We start from the raw sequence: 20,826 nt of genomic DNA on the forward strand, positions 1-20,826 counted from the left end.
CCTATTATCTATAAGCAATAGCATTGGTATAAATGATAAAATGACGTTGACCTTTATTTTATTCTAGCTTAACTTGATTGGCAAAATGAGTAGTTTTATTTCATTTTCTACTAAGTCTGTATTATAGAATTGGTTGCATAGAATGCATTTTATTTTATTACAAATATATTATTAACTATTACTAATTAACTATTTGCTAATTTAAATATTTATTGTTATATTTTCAAATCATAACATATTTTTATAAATGATAAAATTTATTTATTTTTTATTAAATACAATGATCATTAACAACATATTTTATTTACCTTATTTTTGTAATCATGACTGACCAGGTTACTAATATCATTATATGATATATGGTTTTCAAAGTACTGTGGAAGTATATGTACAGGAATAATGGAATCTTATATATGCCCCATTTTATCTTAATCATATAGACATTATAGTTTTTATTTTTAGCACTCTTCTCATATTGAACTAAAAGTTATTTAAAAAAATAATTGTAAATCCCATCCTTGTTTACATGGTCTCTATTTATTGTTTTTAAGATACTTGAATTCTAAGATATATTACTCCATTGTATTTTTCCTTTAAAGGATATTCTATTAGGTTGTAGTCATGTCTATTTGAATTAGACCTTGAAATGGTCATTCACGCTTTTGTTATTTGAAGATTAGATTATTACAATCTCCTACTGGATCTCACCCAAGAGGAAGCTGCATAAACTCCAGCTGGTTCAGCATGCTGCTGCCAGATTCTGCTTGCAGAAGACATCAGTCTGAATATATTTGATGCCTGTTTCTGATTTTATCCAAATTACAGGTCAAGCAATATTGATAACAAAATGGCCCTTTTTCCTTGAAAGTTTTCAGTGACATTGGCTCACTGAATATTAGCAAGTCTTTTATTTTTTCCAGTATTCTTAGCAACTTTCCATTAACTTCAAGGTTAGATTACAATCATCTCATATTGAAACTACAGTAAAACTGTTCTACACATTCAAGGGCAGAATACCTTCACCAAATGTATTCCTTGGTATGAAAGATTTATATATTTCTCAACAAAGTTATAATGTAAGCTTTTGTAAACATTAAAAATAATAAGAAATAATGTTTCAAGGTTATTGCTCTTGCATTCACATTGCTATCTAAAATTTCTGATTTGCTGCATACAAAATTGACTACAAAATTATTACACAGTGAAATATTTTTCTATATTTTAATATTAGGTTTAATAGCAGAAAGAAAAGAGAGATTAAATTATCTTTCCTCATTTTGGAACTGATTTTTTTCCTATGAAACAACATGTTTCAACTAAGTTCTGTATGACAATATCACACGCACAAAAAGGTGTTTACAATAGTACAAGATAAATCAATTGGTGTGCATACAATATACTAAATACCCAAAACACAGGGAAGTAAAAGGCTGGGCTCAGTAAAAATTATATGGAGGATTTGATTGAACCCGAGAAGATGGGGAATTTCTGTAAGTCAGAATAGTCATGCGGGGAAAGAATAAAAGAGTGAATGGTGGCATTAGGAAAGCCATATGAAATAAACATCTGGAAGAAACACACCAGTCAGTGTGATCATGAGATGTCAATGGTAGTAGGTATGAGTAGTTCAAGACTAAACAATCAAATTAGGTGAAGAAGCATAGACAAAGTGGAGACCCAAAACCCACCTGTAAGTTAATTGGACAGTCCCTCACAGAAGGGTCAGATGGGAAGATACATCCAGTGTGCAGTATACCACTGTTGGAACACATAACTATCCTATAGTTCTTTAATATCTCCTCCCCTTACTATTATGGTGCTAGTTTTACCTCATTAAGCTTTATAGACCTGCAAATATTCATTTATATAATGAACATTTTCTATGTATAAAATCCAAGATAGATAAACCTGTCAGAATTAGTAATGGGAGCACTGATTCCCTGCGGATACAGAAGAAGGGAGGGGGCATAAGGGAGGAAGCAAAGATGATGGTATAACCCCACTCGAGGGGAATGGATAACACAATTGTAGGAGAACAGATACAGTGGATGGTGTAAGATATGGCAATAATAATAGCTATAATATAGGAACAAATGATCCTTAGGGGGTAGAGTGGTGGAGAGAAGTGATAAAGTGGAGCTTATATCAGAGTTCAAGAAGAAAGAAAATGTTTCAAAAATGATTGTAGCAGTAATCGTACAATTATGCTTGATCTAATTGAACTATGGATTGTTATAATACCTATAAGTACTCCCAACAAAATGATTTTTTTAAAAGAAAGAAGATAAAAAGAAACACCTGAGAAATGGGAAGGTACCAGTTTGACAGGAGTATGTGGTTGGAAAGGCAAATAATGGGAGAGAAGGTGTTTGTTTGTTTGTTTTTCCTCAATTTTGGTTAAAAGCAATAAGAGATCTTAGGAATATAATTCAAGAAAGTCATAAAAAGGCATTACTGGGACAATAATAGGATCAAACTCAGTCTATAAAAGAGGAAAGTGACAATGCTTTGTTTCTACACAGCTACACATCTGTCAGTTTGTTTTACTGATAGCTTGCATTTTTCAGTGGTGTGGAAACTATGCTATTTGTATATGAAATAATAACAGGGTCAACCATGCTGGCAGATTTTACATGTGGACCTTGCCAGTGGAATACACGAGAATGAAATATACTTAAGCTGTTGGAAGAAGCCATAGAGAAGCTAATTATAGTCAGTCAAAACAAAGCCAAGATCTGACTGTGAGCCATACCATCAATTGCTTATATGCAAGTTAGGGTTGAACCTGAAGAAAATTAAAAGAAGTCACAAGTACCAAAAAATGACTTCAAGTACATCTCATCTGTATTTATAGATCATCTCAAGAACCGATTTAAGTTATTAAATACTACTGCCTGGAGAATATGACTTGTGTAATGACATCAGGAACATCATATCGTAATAAAATAAACAGCCATTAAAGAGATAACAAAGACATAAACAGTCAAAGAGGATGTCAGAGGGATTTGAAACTTACTGTTAAAGCATATGGAGTAAAATTAAAGTAAACCTACTGAAGAGAAAACCTCATTGGGCAGCCCGAAAACACAAAGTAAAAGCATTAACATGAACTATAAAAATACCTAGAATTAGGACACAAAAAGGGAAGAAAAACACTTGCCACATTTCATGCTGAAAAAACTAAAGGAAAACTATATGCATCAACTTGAAATATTAAAGACTATTGGCAAAACATTGAGTAATGCAAGAAGCATAAAAGAAGATGCATGCAATATACAGAGTCACTGTGCCCCAAATAGTTTTTCAACATTCAACCATATCAAGAGGGTGCAAATGAACAAGAACTGATGGGATTCTACTAATTCCAATTTGCACTGACGTCATGAGAAACAAGGCTCCAGGAATTGACAGGACAGCAATTGAAATGTTTAAGTAAATGATGTAGCACTGGAAACACTTACTAATATATGCAAGAAATATGGGCGACTGACTGGAAGAGATCCATACTTGTTCCCATTTCCAAAGAAGATGGGCCAACAGAATATGCAAGTTCTTGATCAGTATCAAAGACACCTGTGAGTGTAAATTTTCTGAAGATTATTCAACACAGAATGTTATCAGTACAGTGCCAGAAAGTTGGCAGTAATTCAAATGAGATTCAGAATAGGAAGCAAAAACGGGATAGCAATGTTCGTCAGGTAGAACTTGACTGAAAGCAAAGAATACTAAAAGACTGTTGACTTGAGTTTTGTCGACTATGCAAAATCATTCAGTTGTATAAATCCTAAGAAATATGGACAATATTGTGAAGAGTGGATATACCTGAACCCTTAATTGTGCTCCTGAAGAACCTATCTGCATCTAACTAAAAGTCAAGCATCTTAACAGAGCAAAGGAATACCTAATAGTTAAATCAGGAAAGTTTTGTGTCATTGTTGTATCTTTGCACCAACATTATTCAATCAATATTCCAAGAAGCTGGACTATATGGAGAATAATGTGTTATCAGGATTGATTGAAGGCTTATGAGTATTTCTGGACATGTCATGAGAAGAGAGCAGTACCTGTGAAATGGCATCATGGTTAGTAAAATAGAGCATCAGCGTACAAGAGTACACATATCAAAATGCATGGCCACATTGACTACAACATGGTTCAAATACAGCGATCATGAGGATGTCATAGAATGGGGAAGTCCTTCATTCTGTGTGCATAGAGTCACCCTGAGTCGGAACCCACTCAATGCCACTTAGCAACAATAATACGATGCTATGAAGAAATAAAGACAAAATTCTATGGTAAGGATAGTGCAGTACACAGGGACAGCACAACAAAGAAATAGCCATATTGTTCGTAGGTATTTTCAAGGGAGGTCTGAGTCAGCACCCGAGAAAGACAGAGTCAGATTATCCTGCAGCTGTCTAAGCTGTGATCTCTATGCGTTTGAACCACCAGCCCTTCAGTTGAACCCAAGGTACTTGAGCCTTTCCATTAGCAGATTCTCTCAACATACCCTATGTATGTACATGGGTACATGCTTTAGATACAATAAATTCCATACGTTAACTCTAAAAGGTTGTGTTATATAATACTGGACATTATCATCATTCCCATTTTATTAGATTGGTAAACTGAGCATCAAAAGTTGAAATAATAAACCTAACATCCCTAACCTTAATAATTGTCAGTACTAGTAATCCAATTTATGTCAATTTACCTTGCTAGCCTCAATTATGTCAATAAAATAATTCTGCCAGATTTTTAAACAATTGACATTAATTTATATACAAATCCCGGGAAACTACCTCTTGAAAATGTCCTTGTTTTAATAGGAGTCAATTTATGACATGTTATTATACTTATGTCACCTCACAAATAAAACAAACAAAAGTAGGACACTGAAATGTATGCAAACACTCAAACCACTGGTATGTAATTTGGCAAATAGTTCCCAATAGTTGAGAGTAAGAGGGGGTTTTCTAAATGCAAGGTGTATTGGATTGGGTTATCCAGAGAAGCAAAAGAAGTAATGGATATAAATGTGTTTATAATTATTACAGCGTTTGTCTCAAGGAAATGGCTCATATGTGGTTGTGACTGGCAAGTTCCAAGTTCATTGATGAGGAAGGAGATTTCTCCCGATTCAGGTAGGTGAGAGAAAGATGGACATTTCAATTTGCATAAAAGGAGTTGAAGTCGTGGAAGTTCAGTTCTCTCCTGCCCTGTAGGGTTGCTATGAGTGAGAATCATCTCATTGGGTATGGGTTTGAATAGTGATTTTTTTTTTAGATCAGACAGCAGGCTGCCAGCTGCAGAAGCTAATGAATCCGAAGTCTGCAGGTAAGTTGACAGGCTTCTGGAGACTCCATGTCCAAGGAATTTGAGGTCAGATCACAAGGCAAATGCAAAATCCAGACCCAGCAAAAAACACTGATGGTCCATTGTTATGGGAAGTAAGCCATACCACGAGGAAGCTCCATTGTATCTGCCTGACTGCTTATAGAGGGTCTTGTCATGGAAGTGATTGCATCACATCAAATCTTATTATGGGCACTGACTACGTCACAGCTACCAAACTTTTGAGAATCACGGCCCAGTCAAATTGACATTACATTAAGCACCACACAGGACATTCTGGAATATGAGTCAATTATTTTTCCTAAAAAAAAAGACATTTTTATCATATACATTTCTCTGACTGCTTATATTAGCTACCATCGAATATGATTGTCTTAAATTTACATTGATTCATTTACACACATACACATTTTGAGTATTTTAAAACTTCCCAATTTTGAACTTAGAACTCTGACTAAACTCAGCATATCAAGGTTGTTTGGGACTGCTCTTTGAATAGCAGCTGCTAATATGTATCTGTCTGTGGGTTGGGGGTGAAGGTTATGCATAATTTACAGACTAAAGATTGAGGATTTGTTGCAGTGTAAATCTTGTTTAGAGGCACTAATGAGATATTGACAGCTTCCTCCTTGTTAAACAGTGCCTTTATTTTGTGCCTTATTTTGGTGATAATGTGTAACAATTGTGGATTTTTATCATTGACAAGGTAGGAAAAGATAAATTCATCCTTAATCAAATTCTGTACTTCGTGGCCTTATTAACCTGATATTTACATTATAAATATCACTTGCTACATAACAATTTGAGAATAAATTATATTTTAATATAAATGTTTCTAATAAATTGCTAATATATCCAACTACTTGAAAAATTATTAAAAATGTCATAAAATTCCAACATGCATAAGTCATCCTCTGTAGTGTAATAATTATCAGCTGGTCCCTATGAGTGAGATTCAAATCCATGGGAGTGAGAATGTTAATACATTTTGTGGCTTTATATTTTTAGGTGAAGAGTAAATGCCTTTGAATGGAAAACAATGTTTATGTATTGGATTTATAATTAAATTTAAATTTATTTTATATAATTAGAGATATTTCATTAAGTAAAATGTCTAATCTTTTAATTTTATATAAAATTATTATACCAAATAATTTATATTAAACCTTTTATTTTTCATATATTGCTAGTAAAGGCAACCCATGAATTATGAATTAGTTTCTTTCGAAATCAGATTTACATATAAGTTGGAACAATTACATATAGTTCATACATAAACTGAGTTAGTCAAATGTCTTATAATAATAGTGTATTTCTTATATGGTGTTACCTTCTATGCATTAAAAACAATAATTAAGGGAATACTTCTGTATACATTAAAACTTCTTTCCTTTCTTTGAAAACTAGCTATGTGTCATAAAAGTATTTAGTCCATTTCAGCTCACTTTTGCTCCTTTTGTAACCATCCAGCCATCTGTTAGGTTTGATGGGAAAAGAAGGCACTGGACCCTTCTCTCTCTCTTTGTTGATAGATCCCTTGGCACATAACTCATAGACCCTACAATTTAATCACTGAATACTCTCCAGAAGATTTGGGCAACCGTCACTGCAATCAATTTCAGAAGAGTTTCTTCACGTACTCATTGTTGCTAGCTCCCCATTACCCCCCATTATTTTCTGCCATGTCCCTAGGTAATTATTGATCCAGTCACTGTCTCTATCTCTTTAGAAAGACCTACTTCTCTCTTTTAAAAACATTTTATTTTTATTCACTTTTATTATTTTTACACTAATACTTCTTAACAAAATATAGTAATGATATAATAATCTCTGATGTACACAAAAAAGTTATGCCCATTTTTTATTGCAAGCCATTGTATGTGTCCTGCATTACTTAATAGGAGGTGTAGGAGTTGGTTTTAAACTACAAATTCTACATAACTCATATACTGCATTATTTTAAAAAGTTTAAATAATGTTGATTAACTGTATTATGCTCTAGAATAGCACCTTCATTAATGTATTTGGTTTTGCGTGGTCTTATTTTAAGTGTGTACTTTGTGAACTAAGGACTTTCACCGATAGTTATTCTGACTATTTTTAACCTACACTGTCATCAGTATAGGAGTTGGTGCCAGAGCCGAAGGCCCAGTAATGGCCTGCGAATGGGAACATTGACAAGGTGAGAGTTTTCCCATTTGGCGTATGCTGAGGAATTATCTTCTACATTCTATTATTTCCATGTTGATCCAATCTTGAATTGTAGCATGGTAATATCCAAAGAAACCCCACAGCCATGGGTACTGTATGCGATTTCTTTCTCCTATGCAATAAATTTTGAACTCAGAAAAAACGTCTAGAAGGATGGCACCATGGGAGGAAGAGCCGTGTGAGAATTGGTAATCAGTCTGGAGAGTAGAGGTATGTCATGTGGCCCTCTGTCCCATAAGGAACAGCTTTGAGTTGATTCGAATGATGGTGATTGTCTTCCCGCCTCAGAAGTCAGATGAGGTCCATCTGAGGATACTGCATTTCAATTTTAAAGGTAAATTTTAAAAAATGTATTAGAATAACTAAAGTGTTTTGAAAGAAAATAAGTGTCAAAATCTAGAGGAATAAATTCTTATTTTGTTAATGTTATGACCTTGAATAATTATAAAACAACAATATTGATCTGACTTTAAATCTTAGTGTGGTGGTTAGTTATTATGTCAGCTTTAAATTCCTGGGCAGAGGCAGTGTTCAACCTGTCAATCCAGTGGTATCTTGATGATACCTCCTTAGGCGTATAGACCTTTATATAACAGCAAGATCAAACAGATACAACTTCTCTCCCTGCCTCTTCACCTTCCTCCTAGAAGTGGCTTCCCTGGGACTCTGTGTCTGCCTCCAGGGGCGTCCTATGAAGGCCACCCACTCTGAGAGCTGTTGCTGCACTGGCCCCTTTGAATCTGCCCTCACTGGCCTGTGCTATTCCTGTTTCCTCCTCACCTTGCTGTACTCTCACCTGCAGCTGTGTGAGTCAGGGGAGGATCTGGCTGGCATCAGCCAGACAGGCTTGAGTTGGAGTAGGCTGGGGCACATTTTTGATGCAAACTAAAAACTACCAAAAAGCAAGTACAAAAACTTCACTTCTATTGAGTTGGTACCAAACTATAGCAACCCTATTGGGCAGAGTAGAACTGCCTCTGTGGACATCTGAAACTAACTCTACAGGAATGGAAAGTTTCCTCTCTCCCACGGAGAGGCTGCTGGTTTCAAACAGTTAACCTTTAATTTAGCAGTTACTTCCTAATATGAAGTTCCTTCTTGTACATACAGGAGTGACACCGATTTGTTTCTCTAGGCAAGGCAGTAGAATATAGTAAGTCAGTCACATGATCACACTGATTTATCTAAATTAGTTTCTCTCATTTCGTTACACAGATTGTTGTTGTTATTGTTGCTTTTGATTTATTATTAAAAATATGTTTTGGGATTTATTTTATGTCTGTTTGATACTTCTAGAGTAGGCAGTAATACATAGTTTACAGGAAGAACCTCATCACCTAGCCTGTGGCAATCTGTCTGACCTTTCAAGGATAATAACATGATACAATTTAATAACTAATGGCACATAACTCTACTGAGAGATTTTTAAATCTTATTGTGTATAACTCTGCATTTGGCCCTTAGAAAAGAAAATCATTTTGGATCGAATATAATCTAAAAAGACAAGACCATCATTCCTTGCTTGATCATTGTTTCCCAAATTGTCATTCAGTTTTACAGGAGTTAACATGAAAATTGCAGGCAACCTCATAAACACCATTTTATCATTGTACACTCTACAGATAGCCTTCAAACTCAGAAAATCAATGCTAATTTTCTCACTGTTTCCGAACAGCAGGGGGACAAGACGGAGCTTTCTGCTCCTGTAAAGAGTTGCAGTCTCAGAAACTCACCGGGGCAGCTGTACCCTGTCGTACAGCATCGCTAAAAGTCAGCATCAACACCAGGCATTGAAGATTCTCTTCACTGAAGTGTTTCGTGAAACCTCTTGGGAATCAGTTTTTTAAAAACAGTTCTGGATAAATGATTGTACCGTAGTATATCCAAGAGACCTGGTTGGTGAGGTGGGTTAAGCAAGAGGCTGCTAAACAAAAGTTCAGCGGTTTAAACTCACCAGCACCTCTGAGGGAGATGGATGAACTTGACTCTTTCCTTGAAGTTTACTGAAAGCCCCAGGAAGTTGTTCTCCTCTTTTTTATAGGATCATTATGAGTCAGAATTAAATTGATGGGAGAATGGATGAACTTCAGGGAGCTTAAAAGAGGTATGAATTAAGCAATGGTTCCTAATATATTTTGAACGTAGAACCATAGATGTAGGAATAATAACTCAGAACCACCCTGAAGTGAAATTAATGATCTACCATTATAGGCAAAGTGAATAAAAAATGTCAGTATTTCTGCCCTCATCAATATTAGCCCCAATAATCTCAAATGTTCAAAGTTGTGTTAGTTTCTAGAATGCTTATTAAAATGCCTGTGGATTTGGGGTTTAGTCTCAGTCAAAATAACATTTCCAAAACAAGAGCTCCATTTTATACTTTACTAATTATATATTCTCCATGTTAAAACTATCCCTAAAAGCTGATGTTCGGTATAATTTAGTGAAGCATGACAATCTTAAATATTTGAAAAGAAGACTTTGCTATCTCAACAGCAACAATAATCTGGCAATAAAAGTCAGGTCACAGTGCCCTACTTCAACATTTTTCTAAGGGTCAACATGTTACAATAATGCAAAATTACAAGGCAACTAGACAATCTCCCTATCAAATGCTCCTTTTAAAAATGCTGTCTGTAATCTTCTAGGGGAATGAAGTCATTTGGAGTTAGCCATCATCCAAAATCTATTTATAGGTTAACAGCTCTCTAAGCCTCCAGCTCTAGATTCATGACAGTATAATAGATGGTGTGCATTGCCTTTGGAAAAATGAAGGTTACTTACCTTTAAGCCTGTTTTTCTGGCGATGTATCATTACATATCAGCCATTAGAAAGTCACTCACCGCCCCAGAGCAGTTAACTTGCTGATTGGTTTCTGATTATTCTATTTCCTCGGGAATACTGATTGATTCTTATGATTATTTCCTCCCCTTTCTCAAGATGCCTGGGGAAAGATTTGTGTACAGAATTAATTTTCTCTATTTCTTACTTGCCAGCAGGGGGAGTTATGGAATTTTTATTATTTTTATTTTTTTTAATATTAACAACCAAACAGAAGGAATACTCCATTGAATTTTGAGGGCAAGAATTCATCTCACATACTTTGGGCATGTTATGCAAAGGGACCCGGTTCTAGAGAAGGACATCATGCTTAGTCAAGTAGAGGTTTGGTGACAAAATGTCAGACTCTCCATGGAATGTCATCATACAAAATGCTTACATACAAGCATTGTGAGGATGGAGCAGTGTAAGGCAACGTTTTGTGTTTCTATTGTATGTAGTTTGGCTGTAAGTTGAACATACTCAATGGCACCTGATAACAAAAACAGCATCACTCTTTTTTTCTTCTCCCCCAGGATGCAAGAACTACGTTCCAATCTCAAAGGGAATAATTCATATATCTACTATGAACAAATCCTGAGTGCTCTTACAGTAAGCCTTATATATAGTCAGTGACAGCTTCACATCTTCTCGGCTTGACACTCTCATGAAGATAGCAGTGATCCATATAAGATGCAGAATGTACGTTCATCATTGCAAACATAACATTGTCTCTTCTCTTTGTAGGACTTTTACAAAGGATGACTTTTTTAATAACTAAAGCTTTTTATTCTATAAACAAAAAAGGTTAATCACTGGGACTACTTACTGATATTTTTGCAGCAAGTCAAATCATTAGAAAGCCAGTAAAGGTCCTGTCTGTTCAATACCCCTTAAATTTACTAACCAAAAATTTAGGCAATTTTTGCCCTGCTAAGTTGAGTTACAAGGGTTCTATTTGCACAGAGGTTAAATGCTCTGCTGAGGGCAGAAAGGTTAGTTTAATTTGGGTTAAAGGCCGTGTCACTTCCACACATCTCAATAATACAGCATACTATCAGCTTTGTGTTACCTGGTTCATCATACTTCTTTGCTTAAGGATAGTAAAAAACTGAAGATATGGAGATTATCATAAATAAATTGGACCATAGATTAGAGATGCCTATGTATGGTGAACAGAAATGAGAAATGCATTTAAAATGAAGGGAGATCTTGGGAACACTGGCCATTTTGAATCTTTTTACTGGCCATGTAAAAAGATTTCATAAAAGACAGGATGAGGATGAGAAAATAAGAGAGAAAATTAACACACTTCTCTACCTCAACTTTGCATAGGAACCTTGAAATTCCTACAAACCAGTGGAAATTCAGCAATTCTCATTTAGTGAGCCGAACACCTTTGCCATCAGTTTCCTGAAGATTACCAATAAAACATCTGTCATGTTTCTCTGCCCTATTGGCAATAAAAATGACATTTCTCTTTTCTCTTCTCAAAGGTTACCTTGCTCTTCATAGTTTTAGCTGTTGAAAGGCAATATAACTCTGGTTTAAAAGGACAGTGAGTTTAATACTTTAAAGAAAAGCAATTAAGAGTTGCTACTTTAACTATATAAAGCCTTAGCTAAATTAAGTAAAATCAATTTATCTTAGTTCCTTAAGAAGTAATACTTTTTAAAAAAATAAATTGAGTTTAAGACAATGTTGAAATAACTGATTGATGATCTAATAGACATAAAATTAGTTAATTGGGTGAAGTTACTTGCTTATTGATACTCTTCAAAATTGAAAACAAATGGTTACTTTGTGAAAGGAGAAAATCTATAAAAACAATCTTACTTTTCTTATATAGCTACCAATTATTATACAACATAGATGCTGTATCAAAAAAATACCTGCTAAAATAAACTAAGGTTTACATTAGCCAATAGTGTGCTGAGGCGCAATAATTCATTAAAGAATTTTACCAAATTTCTGAGGTACTGGTATTTTTGCAGGACATATCGTATTTAGCGGACACACAGTGAAAGGTTTAGACATGATCTACCTTCATAACCTTGAAGTCATAAAACAGAAGAAAAATTAGAATAAAGCTTACTTTATAGTTCAATAATACGTTAATGAAGTAAGTTTCATATAATTATGAGACACTATTGCAGAATTTATGAAATAATTTAATTTATTCAGTAGAGCTGCCTGAGGCAAGATTAACATGATCTATAGAAATGGATCTCCATTATGACACATACTGCAGTTGTTGTTTTAAATAGTTTCTACTTTGTTTTCAATAGATATTTTCTCTGTTTTGTCTAGTCCTTGTAGTTTTTGTTTGTTGTTGTTTACTTCCTATTTGTGTTTTGTGTGATTTTCTCTCTATGAAATCCAGGCTAGGTCAATCTGTAGAGATAGTAATTGCTGGGGGGTCTTGCAGGGGAGGTTGGGGGTAAATGGGGAGCTGACAACGATGAGTAAGAGAAAGAAATCTTCTTAGTTTGATTGTGGTGATGATTGCACAACTTTTCATAATATGATTGAGTGATTAAATGGTATGATGTATGAATAAAACTATTTATGCCAATAGAACTATTTAAAGAAAGGGCTCTGGAAATTTGAGATACACTCATTCTAAAAAAATTAATTATTGTACTTTTGCTATGTACTATGCATTATGTTACATACTGGAGATACCGCAATAAGCATTATGAACCAATTTCTCATCTGATTAAACGTATAGTCTAGTAACAAAAATAAGATAGCTTTATCAAACAGATAGCTTTGTTATCCCCCAATATTTCCATTGGCATGCATTAATTTTGAAACCCTACAAATAATGCCAAATCTCTCATCCATAAATACATGGCATTCTGACCACACATAAATCTTGTCAGACTTATCTTTTTTTTATTTTTTCAGAATCCATTTTTGAATTGTGACTGATAATTCCTGAATATATGCCCCAAATATCTAATCACTTATAGGACCATAAATTAGAATCACTTTATGTTGGTTGAAGGTAAAACATTAAGTAATCAAATTAAAAGCAATACATTCTTTATATTCATCTCATTTAACAATAGCTCTATGTGTAGTTATGCCTGCTCTGTTATGAACAATAGCATATGTCATTACAAATAAGTGAAGCAAACATTTCTGGTGGGCTGATGTCATGCACAGGAGCCCCGGTGGCACAGTGGGCTCCATGTTGAGCTGATAAGCACAAGGTCACTCTTCTGACTCATAAGCCACTCCTTTAAATGCTCAGAGCCTTCAAAGCAAAAACTGGCAGTTCTATTCTGCCCTATAAGATTTCTCGGAGTCAAAATTAAGCCCATAACATTGAGTTTTAGCTGTACATCATGCAAAATGGCAGAGTATAATTTCTAGAGGTTTGTGTATCTAACAAAACAACAAATGAACCAGGAAAAATATTTGGAAGCCCCTATTTTGAAAAGCTGGAGTAGATCAATCAGATCTTTACACCAACTGCAGGAATGCCCGGTGAACGGCAAAGCTGCTGCTCTGTGCGAGGGAAGCCCCTGCCACGAGGCCGTTACTGTCAGGTCTGCTTTACATTCCTAGAGATCGTGACTGGTGCCGGGGTGGGAAGTAAAGACAAGGTTTGCACAATTAGTTTTCTCTGGTGGTGCCTTCAGGGTTGAATGAAGACCACCATGGCCATTTTACTTACTTATTTATTTATTTTAAAACTTCTATTGCCACTTCGTCCAATGTTACACAGTTCAATAGTTGATTTACAATCATCATCACAATCAATTTTAGAACAATTTCTTTTTCCTTGTACTCACTGTTATTACTGAAATTATTTTTTAATTGTGGCAAAATGATACACAACAAAACATTCTCCAATTCAACAACTTCTGCATACAGAGTTCAGTGCCACTGAGTACATTCTTCATGCCATGCAAGCATTATCGATATTCTTTTCCAGAGTATCCCACCACCATTAACATAAGCTCAATGTCCCCAGAGCAAAAACTCTTCCGCCTTCATCCATGATAACTTATGGGCATGTTGGGTTTCTTTTTTCTTTTTCTAAGGAGTTTTCTTGAGATCAAATTCACATATTCACAATCAGTTATTGTGTTCCCTCCACCCTCCCACTTTCATTGTTTACTCCCCAATTCCTTTAACCCTTCCCACCCACTCCTGTCCCAGAAAGGACAATGCATCATTGATAGCTCAATGTGTCCGCTCCTTATGCGCTTCATAAACTGGAAACCAAATAGAAATAAAAAAGCAAAACAGAAAGAAGAAAATAATAATAATATAAAGATAAAAAAATAGAGAGTAAGAATGAAAAGACCACCAACAATATTTTAAAAACCAGAGAAGTAATTTCTGCCATGGAAAAAGAAATAAGTAAATTTAATATTTTTGAAACTGTGGACATTTATTCTTATTCAGTTTCTTCTCAAGGTGAAGAAAATTCTTTATAAATGTTCTAGAGAAATATAGTAGCTGTCTGTTCTCCCTTTGCAAGTAAAAAGGGTGGATCATTCCACTATTGACACTTAAAAAAACAACTGACTCTTGAATCAAGAAAATTCCATGTGCAGATATTTTGGGGTGTAAATAGCATGCTCCATTCTTGAATCTTCTCTCTCTCTCTGAAGGTGAGAGTCCTCTTCCTTCTTCTGAGATGGCTTATTTATAACCAGTAGGCTAGCAATCACAATTAACCCTGTTAAAAATTATTCACAGCTAAGTAATTTAATGTAATCAGTATCTACCTCATCTTTATATCTAGACCCATCAGCACAACAAAAGTCCTTTAGACATAGTAACAATATCTATATCTAAAACAGCCACATTAAATAATGGAGTGCATTTCACCAGTATAGATAGTTTTCTTTGTTTTATTTTTTACATGGCAACAAATACAAGTATCCGTGAAATTCTTTTTTTTTTTAAATTCTCAACAATGACACCGAGTAAAATTAGTATTCTCTTAGTAAAATTTATACATCATTCTATTTTTCAAATTGAGTAATAAAATAGTAGCTACCTATGGTCATTACCCCTATAGTATATGATGGAGTGAATTCATTATTTAATTTATTCTATCACACATTTTGGTATTTTATTATTTAATAAGAGGTTAAAACAAATAGCATACTAAATGTGAAATATCATACTCCTTTCATTTCCAACCTGCCCCCTAGGAACCTTTATTCTTATATTATAAATAATAACAATAGTTATAATTTCTATATGTTGCACTATCCACTGTATCTGTTCACCTAGAATTCCGTTATTCGTTCCCCTTAAGTAGAATTATACAGTCATCTTTGCTATCAGTTTCCCCTTCCCCCCTCCCTTTCTTTCCATACTCCCAGGGGATTATTGCTCCCATTACTATTTCTGATGGTTTTATCTATCTTGGATTTCATGTATCAGACAATCTTCATTATTTAAATGAATATATGTTAGACTAACAAAATGAATGAGGTAAAACTGGGACCATAATAGTAAGGGGAGGGAATATTAAAGAACTAGAGGATAGTTAGTGTTTCATTGGTGGTATACTGCACCCTGGTTACATCGTCTCTTCTGTCTCGCCCTTATGTGAGGGGCTGTCCTAATTTTAGATAGGTTGGTTTTGGGTCTCCACTTTGTCTCGCTTCTTCATGTCAGTTTGATTGCTTGTTTTTCAAATTATGATACCTTTTCCCTTTCACACCTCATGATCGCACAGGCTGGTGTGCTTCTTACATATGGACTTTGTTGCTTCTCTGCTAGGTGACTGCTTGTTTAACTAAAAACCTTTAAGACCCCAGATGTTATTTCTTTTAATAGCTAGGCACCATCAGCTTTCTTCCTACATTTACTTATGTACTCCTTTTGTCTTCAGCAATCTTGTTAGTAAGGTGAGTATCATATATTGCCACATTAAATGGCAATGGAGGAACCGGGCACTCATCCTCCCAACAGGAGGGTGTTGTTTATATCTTCCAGGAGTCAGTTTTGATATCAGCTGATACCAGAGGAATAGCAGATGAACAACAAAAACAGAACTTGGAGCCATAGAATGAGACAGAATGGTGGATGTCCCACCCACAGAGCAAATAAAGTTGAATGATTGGAGGTAGGTTTCTGGCTTGTGGAGTGGTTTGCCTATGGACACTTAAATGGAGGATCTGTGTTTGCTGACCATAAAGTGGGAACTGAGCAAAATTGAGTTGAGGTTTGCAGTAGCATGAAATACCCTTTGGACATTGAAGGATCTTTGTAACATGTTCTGAAGAACTGCATACAGAGCATTTCTCACTTGCGTTGCAATGTATTAACTTCCTTTGTAAATCCTATAATTGTTAATATCATCCATGGGTTCTGTGTACCCACTAAAAACAATATTAGAACCTACATGTAAAAGTGAAAAATGCTGGTTAACATAAAAGGTTCCTAACAACAACAAAAAGAAAATCAACAGCTTCATTTGTTTTACTGCTCTAGAAACCATCATCTAAGACTCATATAAGCATATCAAGAAGATTGCTCTGTAGCAGAGGACAATGTTTAAAGTGTGTACAGAAGGTCCGTAAAATTATGAATAGTTCAAGGAGTGAATGCCAGAGGAGATTTGTGAATACAGACACACACACACACACACACACACAGGAAACCCAAAAAGAAATGGAATATTCTTTTGCAACACTATGTATTTAACTTTAAAAAAAAAAAACCAACCTTACAACCCTCAAAGTACTTTCCATTACATTTAATACATTTGCCAAATCTACGATTACATTCTTGGAAACAATTTTCAAACTAATCTGTTGAGTGGCTGACAGCACCTCCCTCTTTTTTTTCTTCACCTCTTCTACATCATCTAATCACTGTTCTTTCATGTTCCTCTTCATTCACAACAACAAAAAGAAGTCTCGCAGAGCAAGGTCAGGTTTGGGACAAGAGCGGTATGCTGGGTTTTTTTTGGGTTTTTTGCCATAAACTGGAACAATGAAATGGGTGCTTGAGTAGGTGCATTGTTGTGGTGACAAAACCAGTCCCCGGTCTGCCACAAATCAGGCCTTTTTTGTCACACGCCATTAGCCAATCTTTTCAGAACCTCTAAGTAGAAAGCTTGATTAGCAGTCTGACCTGGTGGAATGAACTCCAAATCTACATGAGTCCACATTTTCATTTGTTAAGGAAGTTGACGGACGTCCAGAGGAGGTTTGTCATCAATCGGCATTTCACCTTTTTTGAAACAAGAAAAACAGCCATACACTTGAGTTTTCCCTACAGTGCTGTGCTCAACATCACGACAGTTTCTGTGACATTTCTCCCTAACAGGAAACAAAATTTCACAGCGGCATGCTGTCCTCCTGAATCGTCCATCACAAAAAAAGAGGTTCGAGCAAAACTGTTTTTACAAAATTTCATGGTGACCAGAGAGAACCTTCCCAAGTGACACCACTGGGTAACTAACTCAGAGTGAGTTGCTTGCCCAGGAGACCTTTCTTTTTTCTTTCTCTCAGGGGGTATGCCCATATATAAATATAAATATACATGCATTTCTAGCAGACATCTAGTTACATATCTCTTGTAAGGTAAGCCAATAAACATATTTGTCCTATAAATTCTATATTTTTATATATAAGAAAAATGAGTTTTCTATAAACAACAGCAGACAATATTTCTAGAATGCATGTACTTGGCATGTAATTCATATGGCTGTTAATTTGGTTAATTTGATTGGGTTCTGTTCAGAAGTATTTTGTCTTAATAAAACTGGTGTAATAGTTTATAGTGCCAAAATTCAGAGTCATAAAAATGCAGGATACAGTTCCACATCTAAAGTAGGTACATAAAAAGTCTTAATTTTGACCTAGTTGAGTCTTTTTTCAGTTAATACTGACTTGAAGCTGATTGTGTCCTACGTAAGAATAATCTCATGAGTACAAATAGTTTAAAAGTAGAAAGAGATGGCAATGGTTGTGCAGCATTTCACTTCTACTTAAAATGTTATACTTTAAATATAAACTATGTTAGATGAATAGCCCTTTGACTTTAATATGCAAAAATAATTTCCACTAGATTTTTTATATCCAAACATATCAATGACTTATTATTTTGATAAAACTTACTATAATTTTTTGGATAAATAATACTTCCCCTAAACACTGTTGACTGAGTGCAACTTAATGAAGATTAAAAATAAATTTAGAGCATGGAAGGGAAGCTTGCCAAGGAAATTATTGTACAAAATAATATTTTTTTCAGAATGATTGAAACTATCTAATAGTATGTTTGGTAGGAACAACTTTGAGACTACACAGCTAAAATGTCATGGCACTAGTACTAGCATAATTTGGGTACCTGCTACCTATAAAATAAAAAAGTGAACTAGTACTTTAGCATACATAAAGCCACTCATGGAGATCCCATGGGTTTTGAGGTAGTTTATTGTGCCAACCTGGCCAATAAACATGTGGGGTTAATTGAAGGCGGAGGGATGAATGGCTCAGTGAGCATCACCTTTCTAGTTCTCGGGTCTCTTGCTTTGTGATGGTTGGACCAGGGTGCAGCTGCCTTAGCCAGTTCCCTGCTTCAGCTTGCAAGGCTCACTTCCTGCAAGACATCCCTGAGGAGAAGCCACAGGGACCTACTCCGATGCAACCCAGGGTGCTGGAGCAGCCGTGTGGAGACCCCTGCCAGTGCTGAGATGCTTACATGCTCACTGATTCGGCTTTCCCCCTGCAGTCGGAGTCATTGTGTCTGTTTAGTGAGATGGAGGAGGACTTTGTGGATTGGTGTCAGACATATGGGCTAATGGGTTAATGTTGGACTTGTGGGCTTGGGCAGCACTGGGTTGGGATGTTTTCTTCATGCACACTTAACCTTTATATAAAACTCTCTCTTATGCATGAGTTTCTGTGGATTTGTTTCTCTAAAGTACCCAGGCTAGCACAGGTGTTGAAATAGAACTCCGCTCTATGTGCTTCTCATAGAGACAATGTTTGGAAGGACAGTTCCAGGCATTCGACCCAGCATCTCTGCATAGATTCAAATTATGAATCTTTCTATTTGCATCCAAAATCAACAAAATAAAAACCCATTACAGTCAAGTCTATTCTGACTCACGGGTAACCCTAGCTGACAGAATAGAACTCTCTCTTTGAATGTAGAGCCTAACTCTTTCCAGAAGAAGACAGGTTCATTTGTTTTCCAGGAGAGCGGCTGATGTGCTTGATCTGCTGATGGTGTCTCCACTTTAGATATGGGAGTGTAGCCTGCATTTTTATGACCCCATTTTGGTTTTTTGTTCTTTTGTTTTAAGCAGTATAAACTACTGGACAATTGTTCTACTATGTCCATAATATTCTGAAGAGAACCTAGCCAATAAGCATCCTCCTCTGCCAGGAAGGCTCCAGAGCACACCTCCTTCCTCTACGTAGGGACTCAGAGCCTTCACAACTCACGGTGGTCCAGTGGATTATATTCATTGTGACCATATAGAACATAGTAGACCTGCCACTGTGGATTGCTGAGACTGTAAATCTTGATGTGAGTAGAAAGCCTCAGCTTTCTCCCAGAGATTGTCCGGTGGGTAGGAATGGTGACCTTGAGGTTAGTAGCCCCAGGCAGAGCACACTATGCCACCAGGGCTCCAGTGATTCCCTTCGAAAGAGTACAGCCTTTATCTATTGCAGTAACGTGGATTCTAGCTCCTAGTGACTCTATAGGAAAAAGCAGAACTCTTCCCTACAAAATCTTACAGGATTTTGAGACTCTAAGCCTCTATGTGAGCAAAAAGCCTCAACTTTATCCCAAAAGGCATCTGATATGTTTGAACTGCTAACTTTAGCAGCCTACTGTACGTTGACAGAGTTTCATGCATAATTGGGTACTTTAGTGTGTAACCCACTGCACCTTGCCACACAGTACATTGCTATTTGATATAATGTGTCATTTGGATCAATTTGAAAACTCATATGATGTGGGAAAAGGTACTGAGGAAGACTGGAAAAATGAATGTTTTCTCTTTGGATGCAAATTTGAGATCCATGCATGTGTTGTAGTAATGCAGATACATGAAAAGGTCAATAAAATGGGAATTCCTTTTAGAAATCTTAGTTTTTATATGAAAATATTTATCCTCAGAGCCTTTGTTGGTGAAAACAATAAAAGAAAGTGTGGATGGAGATGAAAACAAAAACATAAACAAAACACTCACTGGCATTGAGTCTCTTATGGTTCACAGCAACCCTACAGTGCAGGGAAGAAGTGCCCTTATTGGTATCTGAGATTGTTGCTCTTTATGGAAGTAGAAAGCCTGGTGTTTGGGGGAGAGGTGTATATTACAGGAGTTGTCTAAGATATTTAGTGATGCTATCACAAAAATACTTGTGAATGGCTTTAGCAAACACATTTTTTGCCCATAATTTAGAAGGCCACAATTCCAAATTGACATGGTC

At 35.7% G+C, this 20,826-nt stretch overlaps 1 non-coding gene across 1 annotated transcript; it reads left to right on the plus strand.

The window, feature by feature from the left end:
- Positions 1-14,791: 14,791 nt before the first annotated feature.
- Positions 14,792-14,921, plus strand: LOC115868486. Its single transcript, XR_004045620.1, has one exon. It is a non-coding gene; the product is annotated as a small Cajal body-specific RNA 24 (non-coding RNA).
- Positions 14,922-20,826: the final 5,905 nt, after the last annotated feature.

This window comes from Echinops telfairi, unplaced genomic scaffold (genome assembly GCF_000313985.2).
Source record: "Echinops telfairi isolate 266 unplaced genomic scaffold, ASM31398v2 ScPeMD7_11;HRSCAF=52, whole genome shotgun sequence".
Lineage (NCBI taxonomy): Eukaryota > Metazoa > Chordata > Mammalia > Afrosoricida > Tenrecidae > Echinops > Echinops telfairi.